Source organism: Odocoileus virginianus, chromosome 32 (assembly GCF_023699985.2).
Source record: "Odocoileus virginianus isolate 20LAN1187 ecotype Illinois chromosome 32, Ovbor_1.2, whole genome shotgun sequence".
In the NCBI taxonomy this organism is placed as follows: domain Eukaryota; kingdom Metazoa; phylum Chordata; class Mammalia; order Artiodactyla; family Cervidae; genus Odocoileus; species Odocoileus virginianus.
This window is the reverse complement of record NC_069705.1, coordinates 41,897,910-41,907,371: the sequence shown is the minus strand read 5'-3', so window position 1 is coordinate 41,907,371 and position 9,462 is coordinate 41,897,910. Positions and strand designations below refer to the sequence as shown.

At 36.7% G+C, this 9,462-nt stretch overlaps 1 pseudogene; it reads left to right on the top strand.

The window, feature by feature from the left end:
- Positions 1-1,128: 1,128 nt before the first annotated feature.
- Positions 1,129-3,096, top strand: LOC139032636 (olfactory receptor 5AP2-like; annotated as a pseudogene).
- Positions 3,097-9,462: the final 6,366 nt, after the last annotated feature.

The window sequence follows — 9,462 nt, the reverse complement described above, 5'->3', positions numbered from 1 at the left end:
AAAAATGGCCCAACGAACTAAACAGACATTTCTCCAAGGAAGACATACAGATGGCATAAAAACACATGAAAAGTTGCTCAACATCACTCATTTCAGAGAAATGCAAATCAAAACCACAATGTGGTACCATTACACGCCAGTCAGGATGGCTGCTATCCAAAAGTCTACAAGCAATAAATGCTGGAGAGGGTGTGGAGAAAAGGGAACCCTCTTACACTATTGGTGGGAATGCAAATTAGTACAGCCACTATGGAAAACAGTGTGGAGATTTCTTAAAAAGCTGGAAATAGAACTGTCATATGACCCAGCAATCCCACTTCTGGGCATACACACTGAGGAAACCAGATCTGAAAGAGACACATGCACCCCAATGTTCATCGCAGCACTGTTTATAATAGCCAGGACATGGAAGCAACCTAGATGCCCATCAGCAGACGAATGGATGAGGAAGCTGTGGTACATATACACCATGGAATATTACTCAGCCATTAAAATAATTCATTTGAATCGGTTCTAATGAAATGGGTGAAACTGGAGCCCATTATACAGAGTGAAGTAAGCCAGAAAGATAAAGACCATTACAGTATACTAACACATATATATGGAATTTAGAAAGATAGTAATGATAACCCTATATGCAAAACAGAAAAAGAGATTCAGATGTATAGAACAGACTTGTGGACTCTGGGAGAAGGTGAGGGTGGGATGTTTCAAGAGAACAGCATTGAAACATGTATATTATCTAGGGTGAAACAGATCACCAGCCCAGGTTGGATGCATGAGACAAGTGCTCGGGGCTGGTGCACTGGGAAGACCCAAGAGGGATGGGGTGGAGAGGGAGGTGGGAGGGGGGACCGGGATGGGGAATACATGTAAATCCATGGCTAATTCATTTCAATGTATGACAAAAACCACTGCAATGTTGTAAAGTAATTAGCCTCCAACTAATAAAAATAAATGGAAAAAATAAATAAATAAAAAGAAAGTGTGAGAGTAAGTGATTATTTTATAAGTCTAGAGTTTGGAAAAGAGGTCAGGGCTGGAATAAATTCAGGAATTATAAGTATATATATATATATCTATATATATATATATATAGTATTTATAGTCATAAGATTAAATAAGATCATGAAGATAGAGTGTAAATAGAAAAAAATAGAAGAGGATCAAGAAATGAGTTCTCAGCTACTTCAATCTTAAGAGTCAGGGAAAAGGGGAATAAACAAAGAAGACTGAGAAGGAGCAACCCATACGGCAGGAGGATAACTCAGAATGTTGTGTCCTAGAAGACAAGAGATGATAGTTTTTCAATGATAGTTTTTCAAGCAGTAGTTAACAATTAACTGCCAAATATTATTGATAGATCAAAAAGATGAAGATTGAGAATTGACCACTGAATTTGGCAACATAAAGAACCCTGACAACCTTGATAAGAGCAATTTCTGTGGCGTGATGGAGTGAAAGTTTGATTAGAGTGGGTTTAAGAAAAAACAGGGGAAAAATGAAGTGAAATCAACAATAATTATTATATATCCAACTATATCAGATATCATTGCCAAAAAGAGTGCAAAGGAACTAGATAGATGGTGAAGGCAAAAAGCTCAAGAGAGCAGGTGACAAACATTGGGAGGTAAGGTAAGATATAAACAAGCAGAGGTTGATGATCAACAACTTCACACACACGTGAATAAAACCACTACAATATTGTAAAGTAATTAGCCTCCAACTAATAAAAATAAATGAAAAAAAAAGCGACAGCAAAAGTGTTCATAACACGAATTAAATTTAAATGCATTTTGTGTTGGAGATGTAGCTATTGCATTATGCCTAAAACAAAATGGAAGAACATTTTCTTCCAATACTTTGAAAACTGTCATCTAATTCAACAAGAAATTTGTTCACATCACTAATGAATAAATGAAGTTCTGCCCTGCCAAAAAATAAATAAATAAATAAATAAAAGTTATTGAGTTTATTTAAGAAATCTTTTTGTTGTTCTGCAGTTAAAAAAAAATAAAAAGCCTTAACATACATGTTCTTAGGGCATTTTAGAACTAATTTTACAGTAGAGAATAAAGTGTTTGATTTTCTTGTGTGTGCGTATGTGTGTGTAATTTATATCACTGATTTCTTTCTTATCTCAGCAAGCAAATCATCCATTCTGAGACAAAGGGGTGAGCAAGCATTCGACAGTGACTGAATTTATTCTCCTGGGGTTCAGCAATCATCCAGAGCTACAGTGTCTTCTTTTAATGGTATTTCTAGTCATCTATATGATCACTGTGTTTGGAAATCTTGGCATGATCCTGTTAATCAAGATTGACTCACATCTCCAGACTCCAATGTATTTTTTTCCTCAGTAACCTGTCCCTTGATTTCTGTTATTCTTCTGTCATTGCCCCTAAAATGCTCGTAAATTTCTGGACAGAGAACCCAGTCATTTCATTCAATGAATGTGCCACTCAATTCTTCCTTTTTGGCTCCTTCGCTGCCATTGAGGGATTCCTGTTGACCATGATGGCCTATGACAGTTATGTGACCATCTGCAAACCTCTCCTTTACAAGGTCACTATGCTCCCCCCCCCCCAACTTAATGTCATGCTGGTGTTGGCCACATACTTTGCAGGCTTCATAAATGCTGCCATTCACATGGACCTCACCTTCCAGCTGTCTTTCTGCCACTCCAATGTCATCAACCTTTTTTTTTCCTGTGACACTCAACCCCTCCTGAAACTCACTTGTTCTGACACACATGTCAATGAATTTGTCATTTTTGCCTTTGCCAGTTTTAGTGAACTGAGCTGCCTCCTGACTATTCTCATTTCCTATCTCTACATCCTCACTGCCATCTTGAGGATCCACTCTGCTGAGGGGAGACACAAAGCCTTCTCCACGTGCGCATCCCACATGATGGTGGTCACCATCTTTGGCACAATCTTATTCATGTATCTGGGCCCCAGCTCCAGCTACTCAATGGACCAAGACAAAGTGGTGTCTGTGTTTTAGACAGTGGTCATCCCCATGTTAAATCCTCTCATCTGTAGTCTGAGAAAAAAGGAGGTCAAAACTATGACAAAACCCACTGCAATGTTGTGAAGTCATTAGCCTCCAACTAATAAAAATAAATGAAAAAAAAAAAAAAAACTTCCTTTGACCTCCTCTTTTTTCAAACATCCTCTTTTTGCTTCTGTACTTAAAGTTGCCAAAGCATGGGCTGTTAGGACTCAGAGGGAACTTAGAAATGGCTGAATCCACATGTATTCACTCTGGCTCCATGTCATTCTGCCATGAACTTTCTTGTTTTGTTTCTGCTTTTTTTTTTCCTAATAGTGGAATTGGACCATATATTCCAGGCACCCTGGGGAATATGATTGCTCTATATAAATCCCACTTAGTCCACAAAACTTATGTGCTTGAAAATAACTAAATATCACAATTCATCTCCTTATTTGGGAGCATAAAACTCAAAACAAGCATACCTAAAATATATTGCAGGCTTGGTTCCAGACCACCGCAATAAGTGAATGGCATCATAAAGCAAATTACACAATTTTTTTTTGGTTTCCCAGTGCATATTAAAGTTATATTTATATGATATTGTAGGCTATTAAGCATGCAGCAGCATTATGTCTAAAAATGCATATATTTTTTATTAAAATACTAATCATTATCTAGCCTTCAGTGTGTTATAATCATTTTGCTGGTGAAGAGTATTGCCTCACTGTTAATGACTGCTTACTGATCAGAGTGGCAGCTGCTCAAGATTTGGGTTGTGGTGACAATTTCTTAAAATGCAGCAATGAAGTTTGCCACATAATTGACATTGTCGCAAATGATTTGCCTGTGGCAAGTAGCACTGTTCCACAGCATTTTACCCACAGTAGATCTCTGAAAGTTGGAATCAATGCTCTCAAACGCAGCCACTGCTTTACCAACTAAGTTTATGCAGTATTCTAAATCCTTTGTTGTCATGTCAACAATCTGCACATTTTCACTAGGAATGATTCCATCTGAAGAAACTTATTGCTTTGCATATCCACAATAAACAAGTCTTCATCCATTAAAGTTTTATCCTGAGATTGCAGCAATTCAGTCATATCTTCAGTCTCTACTTCTAATTGAGTTCTCTTACTATTTTCACTATATCTGAAGCTACTCTCTCCACTGAAATTTTAACTCCCCAAAGACATTCATGAAGGTTTGGATACAATTTTTCCCAAATCCAGTTAATGTTAGTATTTTTAAATCTTCCAAATGTATCATGAATGTTCTTAATGACATCCAGAACAATGAATCCATTCTGGAAGCTTTCAATTTCCTTTGCCCAGATACATCAAAGAAATCACTAACTACAACAGCCAGAGATTTACAAAATATATTTTTAAAATTATAACATCTGAAAGTTGAAATGATAGCTTAATTTATATGCTGCAGAATGGATGGGGAATGTGATTGCTCTGTTGTGTTAGCAGGCATAAAAACAGCCCAAATCTTGTGGTATATCTCCATTAGAAGTCTTGTGTGATCTGATGCATTGTCAATAAGTAATCATGCTTTGAAAGAAATCATTTTCTCTTCTTTTCTTTATTCTCACTTATTTTTTCTGAGCAGTAGATCTCAACAGTGGGCTTAAAATATTTAGTAAACCAAGCTTACCAGGTGGCACTAATGGTAAAGAACCTGCCTGTCAATGCAAGAGAGATAAGAGACATGGGCTTGATCCCTGGGTTGGGAAGATTCCCCTGGACTAGGCATGGCAACCCTCTCTAGTATTCCTGCCTGGAGAATAATATGGACAGAGGAAGCCTGGCAGGCAACAGTCCACAGGGTAGCAGAGAGTTGGACACAACTGAAGTGACTTAGCAGCAGCAGCATGTTGTAAACAGATGCACTATCATCTACACTGATGTTTCACTTATAAAGCAGAGGCAGAGTAGATTTAGCATACTTCTTAAGGGTTCTAGAATGTTCAAAGTGGCAAATGAGCATTGGCTTCAATTACTGCCACGAGCTACATTAGCCCCTAACAAAAGAGTCAGTCAATCCTTTGAAGATTTGAAGTGAGGCAAACCCTCTCTTTTGAAACTTTGACATCTCTTTAGCTATGGTGTTCGAGTCTTCTTCCAATATAAGGCTATTTCACCCATATTGAAAATGTGTTGCTTAGTGTAACTAAATTTATTGTTTTGAGTGCTGTAGTTTCTTACTAACTCTTAAAATTAGATAGTGTAAAAGTTTCAGTTATTTTTCTTCTCTCTCAAAATTGTTTTGGCTAATTTAAGATTTTTTTAACAATTTCTATATAATTTAGAATCAGTTTATCTATTAAAAATAAGCCAGCTAGACTGGCATTAAAACTATTGATCAATTTTAATAAGAATTTGTAACTTAAAAATATTGGACTTAAAAATACTAAATGTTACAATCCACAAAGAAGACCTATCTCTCCATTATTTAAGTCTCCTTTAATTTCTCCCTGCATGCAGTGTTTAGTGGTTATCAGTAAGTAACTCAAACAGTTTTATTTTTTTAAAAAAATTCATTTCTAAATGGTTTACACACTTGATGTTATAAGTGATATATAGAAACATTTATTTTCCAGTTACAGCTGCTTTTTTACATAATAATATCAATAATCTATGTATATTGATCTTTACCATGTGACCTTCCACTGTATACTCTTAGCTTTTCTTCTGCATATTAAAAATGGGATGTACAACATAATGATAACCACAATAAATCTAGTTAACATTTCATTTGTGTGTCTTAAATGGAGATTCTATATAAAATGTTAAGTGATCTGTGAATAGGATGCTTTTTTTTATTTCAATCAGTATAATTTTATTACATAGATTAGAACTTCCAGTACATTATTGAATCTGCCATACAAAAAAATATAATGAATTAAATAATCACAAGAACACAAATAGCAAACAGTGTCAGTGGGATAAGTTCAATTATCTGGCTGACATCTGTGTAGCTAAAGCAGTTATGTGTTCTTTTAGAAGACACATGTCAACTGGTCATTGCAATTAAAGCAGAGTGATATTAACAAAGGAATTCATGTCTTCAAGTATAATTTAAAGAGTCTCCTGAAGGCTTTCTAGGAAAATAAAATAAGAATACATAAAACTCTTCTTCGTGATAGTATCATAGGTAGGTAGGTAAAGTCTGTGCCTTCCAATATTATTTGTTGTTTTATATAAAAATAATGATAATAATAATAAGCATTTACTTTGTGTGAACTTCTGATCAAGTGATCCCACACTTTGCCTTTCCAGAATTAATTTACAATTTTTCAATTGCTATTTAGTTAGTCTTACCTCTTCTTGGAAAAATATTTTTATAAATATTATGATTATTACAATGCTATCTTACATTAAAGTATATCAGGATATAGTGGTGGTTTTGGTGGTTTAGTCACTGAGTCAAGTCTGACTCTTGTGTGCCCCATGGACTGTAACCTACCAGGCTCCTCTGTCCAGGCTCCTCTGTCCTCTTGCTTTATTGGCATGAGTTGCCATTTCCCTCTCCAGGGGATCTTCATAACTCAGGGCTTGAGGCAGTGTCTCCCACTTGGCAGGTGGATTCTTTATTGTCTGAGCCACCAGGGAAGCCCATATAAGAGTGTACTTGTGTGTGTATAGATGTATATATATATAGTTCTTTAGGAAACTAATGCTGATATTCAGCTTAAAGAAGGGTGAAATCTTCAAGCATCTTTGTGCAAAATAAGGACTTTTCACATTAAGGGGAGGAAATAAGAGCTCTACCATCCTTCAGTTAGCCCTATAATCATATAAAAACTTTTATTTCATGGGAATATTTAGGATTTTACACTTTAAATTCTGTCATTTTATTTGTTCAAGGAATCAGGAAAAAACAGATACTGTTGGGATAAATAAATTTTTCTATCCCGATTTTTAAAATGCATGGTTGCCGGGAGCCAGAACACGAGACCCCACCCATGACAAGGTCATGAGGAGAAGACCTGACAAGCAAGGCAGATCAGGACTTCAGGGATTTCAAAAAGCTGCCCTGGCGCTCACCTTAAAGATGATCTCTGTCTTTCTGATGCTTGCTATATCAGACTACTCCCTAATTTCTGTGACACAGGTAGAAGGCCTTCCCCGATCTCTTTCCAAACAGAATCAACTTAGAACTTTAATCATTATGTCCCCCGGATGGTAGTATCCTATAAGATTATCCAGGAGGAAAGGAGTGCTTCAATTTAAACTCCTTTGCAGGCATTTTATTTTGGCAAATGTGTTTATGCCCTCAGTACTAATGTGCATGACTGCTCATAATACCCTAATCATAAAACAGCATTTATCACATAAAGGCCCTAATAGGCACAGAGCCCTTCGGGGGGTGAGGAAGCCCTATTAGAGAACACAAAAATATTATTCTATAAGTGGTTATAGTTAAAGATTTAGAAAAATAAGAGTTTAGAATTGTTAATTTTAACCAGGAATGTTAAACAGGGGCTCCCTCACCGGAGCTGCAGAGTCTTTGTGTGGTAAACCTTTTAGATAAGTTTAACTGATAACTTTGGCAAAAGGACTGACCTTTGTGTTCACTAAAGAATAGATTACAGAAAAGAGCTTTGCATTCACCTAGGTCATAAAATGTCAATAGGACCCATGGCCAGGAGATAATGTACAAGGCTCACAAAAACAGTTGCAGAAAACACTCTGGTTTCGTGAAGGATAAGCTGATGTAATATTAAACTATCGTCCTCTTAAAATTGTACTAACTTAGAATATAAAAGCTATGGTTAAAAAAAAAAAAAAAAAAAAAGGTTTGCCAGACTCTGCTGCACAACCCCAGTCTGGTCTCTCTCTTTCTGTCTTTCTCTCTCTGTCTCTCTCTCTCTCTCTGTCTCTCTGTCTCTGTCTCTGTCTCTGTCTCTGTCTCTCTCTGTCTCTCTCTCTCTCTCTCTCGCTGATGCCGTTCATCCTGAAACTTGGCCCTATCAAGGCTGGGCTCACATGTCTTCTCTCGCCAACGCCATTCATCCTAAGGGTACCCCCCTGGATCCTGCCGAGGCTATAATCATATAAAAGACTTTTATTTCATGGGAATATTTGGGATTTTATACTTTAAATTCTGTCATTTTATTTGTTCAAGGAATCAAGAAAAAACAGAAAATGTTGGGATAAATAAATTTTTCTATCTCGATTAAAAATGCATGGTTATGCTCAAATCTCCCCTAATGTGCTAAGTTGATGAAAATATATACTTTATATAGATATGCAGCTTTATTTTGCTGGCTGATTTCTCAGACTGTAACCCAGTATTAAAAACCAGCATATAAAACGTGTTATTATATAACCCAGTATAAAAAGAAAGGCCAAAAAGCAAAATGGCTGTCTGAGGAGGACTTACAAGTAGCTGGGAAAAGAAGAGAATCAAAAAACAAAGGAGAAAAGGAAAGATTTAAGCATCTGAATGCAGAGTTCCAAAGAATAACAAGGATAGATAAGAAAGCCTTCCTCAGCGATCAGTGCAAAGATAGAGGAAAATAACAGAATGGGAAAGACTAGAGATCTCTTCAAGAAAATTAGAGATACCAAGGGAACATTTCATGCAAAGATGGGCTCAATAAAGGACAGAAATTGTATGGACCTAACAGAAGCAGATGATATTAAGAAGAGGTGGCAAGAATACACAGAAGAACTGTACAGATAATCACGATGGTGTGATCACTCACCTAGAGCCAGACATCCTGGAATGTGAAGTCAAGTGGGCCTTAGAAAGCTAAAACAAAGCTGAAAACAAAGCTCATGGAGGCGATAGAATTCCAGTGGAGCTATTTCAAATTCTGAAGAATGATGCCGTGAAAGTACTGCATTTATTATACCAGCAAATTTGGAAAACTCATGGGTGGCCACAGAACTGGAAAAGGTAAGTTTTCATTCCAATCCCAAAGAAAGACAATGCCAAAGAATGCTCAAATTACCACATAATTGAACTCATCTCACATGCTAGTAAGTAATGCTCAAAATTCTCCAAGCCAGGCTTCAGAAACACGTAAACCATAAATTTGTAGATGTTCAAGCTGGTTTTAGAAAAGGCAGAGGAATCAGAGATCAAATTGCCAACATCCACTGGATCACAGGAAAAGCAAGAGTTCCAGAAAAACATTTAGTTCTGCTTTATTGACTACACCAAAGCCTTTGACAGTATGGATCACAATAAACTGTGGGAAATTCTTCAAGAGATGGGAATACCAGACCACCTGACCTGCCTCTTGAGAAATCTGTATGCAGGTCAGGAAGCAAGAGTTACAACTGAGACATGGAAAAACAGACTGGTTCCAAAAAGGGAAAGAAGTACATTAAGGCTATATATTGTCACCCTGCTTATTTAACTTCTATGCGTAGTACATCATGAGAAACTCTGGGCTGGAAGAAGCACAAGCTGGAATCAAGATTGCCGGGAGAAATATCAACAACCTCA